Source organism: Felis catus, chromosome C1 (genome assembly GCF_018350175.1).
Source record: "Felis catus isolate Fca126 chromosome C1, F.catus_Fca126_mat1.0, whole genome shotgun sequence".
Lineage (NCBI taxonomy): Eukaryota > Metazoa > Chordata > Mammalia > Carnivora > Felidae > Felis > Felis catus.
This window is the reverse complement of record NC_058375.1, coordinates 99493536-99497775: the sequence shown is the minus strand read 5'-3', so window position 1 is coordinate 99497775 and position 4240 is coordinate 99493536.

Below are 4240 nucleotides of genomic sequence, written 5' to 3'. Positions count from 1 at the left end.
ATTTCAATAGCCTGCGTCTCCCTGCCCTCATTTACTGCCCTCTCTCGTCTTCCCTTTCTCTTGCCCTCCCCGGCACATGTGTGAGTGGCAGATCCAGGGTGATCTGGACCCAGCCGGTCACCAGGGAGCCAAGCCTGGAGGCCCGAGAGATACCCAGCTGGGTGGCGGCCAGCCGTGGCTCAGGGTCACTCTAAAAACAGCTTTGCTCGGGCCGTGGGGCAGCGGCTGCCCTGGCTCCACCACCCTGATCCCTAGGAAACCGGGCAAGGGACGGTCTCCCCTGGCCGGAGCCCCTGCCGACACCCAGCAGGGAACCAGGGTGGCATCAGCATCAGAAAGCCTGGATTACACAGTGGTGCAGGCAAGGTTCTTAACCTCCGGGAGTGTCGCTTTCCTCGTTTATGGAAAATGAGGATCGTAGTTCACGCGCCGTGCGATGCGGGGAGCGTTCCACGGGTGGGAAGCGTGGCTGAGCGCGGGGTGGACACGGCCGTGAAAGACACGCACACGTGCGCACCGTGCATCCGCCACTCGAGGCCATTTTCTCTGTGTACTTATAACCATGGACGACTGCTGCGCGCCCAGCGGCGTGCTAGACGCGTAGGTGAACAAAAGAAACAAAATCCCTGGGCTACTAGCATGCAACTTCTCATGGGGGGAGACAGACCGGAAGCAATAGAGGTAGTAAATAAGGAGGGCCCATAGCATGCTAGAAGGTGCTAAGAGCCACGGGGAGAGACGGAGCAGAGTGAGAAGAACCAGAAGGTGCACGCGAGGGGGAAGGTTTCAATCTTTGGTGAGGAAAGGCCACATCGGGAAGGTGATACTTCTGGAGAGATCTGAGGGAGGGGAGAAAGGGAGCCAGGCAGACCCCACCCACCCCCCACCCACGAGGGCGAGGAGAGCATCCCCGGCAGAGGGAACAGCTCAGCGAAGTCCCTGAGGTGGAGGGGTGCCTGGTGAATCTGTGGAGGGGGAAGGGGCGGTTCTGCAGGGGAGGGTGGGAGCGATGGACAAGGTGAGGGGATCAGGTCTGCAGGGTCTTTGTCCTGCTTTGCTGGGGCTGCCTATAAACAAAGTGCCGGGAGCGGAGCGGCTTAAACAATGGAATGTTCTAGAGGCTAGAAGTTCACGATCAGCGTGACAGCACTGCCATGCTCCCTCTGAAGGCTCTAGGGAAGGACGTTCCAGGCCCCTCTCCTGGCTCCGCAGTTCCTTGTCTTCCTGTCTGTGCATGGGTCTGGGTCCAAATCCCCCCTTCTTCTTAGGGCCTACCCAATGACCTCATTTTAACGAATTACCTCTATAAAGACCCTGACTCCAAACAAAGCCATGTTCTGAGGTACTGCGTGGGCGTTAGGACTTCAGCGTGTCTTTTTCGAGGGACACAATTTAACCCTTAACAGCCTGTAGGCCACCGAAAAGAAATCAGCTTTTGTGTCGGGATGCGGGAGCTGTCTGAGGGACTGGGGCCGAGAAGGCAGGACACTCTGTGACTCCTATTTTGAAAGGATGACCAGTCTCTCCAGAGGTGATTTGTCCTCCCGTATCTGTGCCCCTTGCGCCTCCCGAGTTGTATTCCTGGACGCAGTGCTGGGGAGGGAAGGGCTACTCTCTGTGGGGCCCGGGGGTGGGGGCAGCCAGTGCCGGTAGCTTGCCCCCCGCCCCCTGCCCCGGCTGCCTTGCCATGTTTTATGACACTGTCACTCTCAGAGCTGGAAACCCAAAGTGGGTTGCAGTGTGGTGGGGGAAATTTCTGGACCATCCACCGGATGTGATTTCTCCCTCTGAGCCGAGCACAATATCCAAGACAAGACCCCACCGTAGAGTCCCACGTGTCTACCTAGCTCCTTGCCTCGCTCCTCTGGGGCCCGCACCTCCTTCTCACCTCACCCACAGTCCCCTCTCCTCCAGGAAGCCCAATCTCTGGGAGGCGGCCATGTCCCCCTCCATCCCCCCGCCCCAGGTGCTGCATTTCCCCCAAACCTGTGAACCTATGGGTGTGAGCATCCCCTCCGAGGTCTTCCCGCGCCCGGGGGAGGCCGGCATTGACGCGGTAAGCCTGTCACGCACAAAAGGAACGTCTTCCTGATGTTGCTTTCACGGATGCTGAGAAAGGATCTGTTCTCTGTATCGTCGTGTGGAGCGATTGAGGGAGCCCCTGGAGACCTTGGGGGCGGGGGGGGGGACCAAAGTCTCCATTGCCACTGCTTTTACCTGTGTGGGTTGTCTGACTCTCCTTTGTCCCCACTGCTCCTTTCGACGTATGCCACGTTGGCCTGCAAACGGGCTCTTGCTTGTTCTTCCGAGACAGCTTCTGGAAGCAACCCTCCCTGTCTCCCTCGGATGTTGACAGGGTCAGACCAAAACCATGAGGATGAAGCTAACACACAGAGGGGGTGGCGGCAAGCCCAGGGCAGGGGAGTGGGGCCCATGCCAGGGTGAGGAGGCCTCCCATGCCCACCTGTCCCCGGGGCTCCTGTTCCTGGCAGGTGGGAGGCAGGGGAGGAAGGAGGGTGCGGGATGGGCCAAGGATCAAGCTCTATCTTCCCAGCTCTCCTTCTGTGGGTTGGGAAAGGTGTGTCTTTTTCTCAGGGCCCGACGTTATCCATCCAGGTGATGTGAGCCCTCTCATCATTCTGGGGGCATCCCAGGAACACAGGACACCCCTCCTGCAGGCCTCCCAGGGCTCTGTCACCACAGCTCTCCCACACCTGGTCGACCCTCCCAGCTCAGGGGCGCAGGACCATAGGATAAACTACCACAGCCCAGTGTGCCTCGGGCCTCCTTTGTACAGGTCAAGCCGCACGAGCCGCCCGCAGACGTGGCCTGTTTTCTGACCTGGTGGTCACCATGGGGCGGGTGTTTCAGGTGGGACGTTTTGGGCCATTGCATGAGTGCGGGCCCTCTGACAAGCTGACGGCAAGACAGGATTACATTGCAAGCATTGTACTAGGGGAAATACCTATGTGAACTGAAATGGGCAATGAGTCAGATGAGGCTGGAGAGCTCTCAGATTCTTCTCGTGCTGACCCGCGTGAAGGAGAGGGAGAAGGGGACATCCTAGACCCGCGTGAAGGAGAGGGAGAAGGGGACATCCTAGATAGTCGTATAGTCTAAGGAAGGTTCAGCAAGGCCATTGGAGGGTCCTCTGTCCCATCAGCCGTCGGAGAAGTCTGAGTTTCCCAGGACTGGGTCTGCCTTAGTATTCCAGCTGTGCTCAGCCACTGGGAGCAGCCGTGACAAGGGTGGCTTGGCACAGACACAGCCGTGACTTTCAAACGCAGCAGCTGGGGCCCCTGGTTAGTTATGCTCCCGTAGTTGGAAGTCTGCAAGCTACAGTCTTAGGGCCAGCCACAGACGTGGCCACTTTGAATCACCTGTGGCCCTCACCCTTTGGAAATGGCTGGGTCCCCACCCCAGGAGCTCCATGCCAGGTCTGTGTGAGTGTTAAACTCAGGTAGTAGGGTCACCAGCCTATTTAGAGTTCTCATACAGACCAAACACACAACCGCAGAACACAGAAGACTCTCAAAGTACGGCCCATTGGCCACCCGCAGGAATGTTCGTTTAAAGTACACCTCTCTGGATTCCATCTCCGACCCACCCAGACGCCATCTCTGAGGGATGGCCTCGGAATTGGCGTTTAGCCCACCAATACACCCAACACACACACACACACACACACACACACACACACACACACACACGATTCTTGGGCCCTCTACATTTTGAATTTCAAATCAACTCGCTCTATTCTGCTGAGAATGAACGTGCGTATCAGAGTTCGTGTCTCAGTGTCTGGATTAGAAATGGTGGGTGAGGACCACAGACTTCCAAACTGAGCTCTGGGGGACCTGTGCTTTGGGGTCTGGCCGAGCACAGGTGCTTCCATATCCCCTTTCCCCCAAAGAGTACAGTGGGCGTAGCATTTCTTGGGACCCACATGCTTAGGAACTTCAGCTTCGTGCTTTCTGTCTCTGCACAGTGTACAACAGCATGTCTCTCCAGTCCTGGAATAGTGCTTTCTTATAAGGATGTAGGGACTCTGAATCTCCCGACGTTTCTTTTCCGAACGACCCCCCTAGGAAGGTGTGCCTGGGGACCCTTCCTTTTAACACTCTTACGCACACACCCATTGCCAGTTTCCATGGCCTGGGCTCCCAGGAACCTTCCTCACCTGTCATCTGTCCTTCCTTTATTCTATTAGCGCCAGGTACTCAGGCCTCAGGGATTTCTC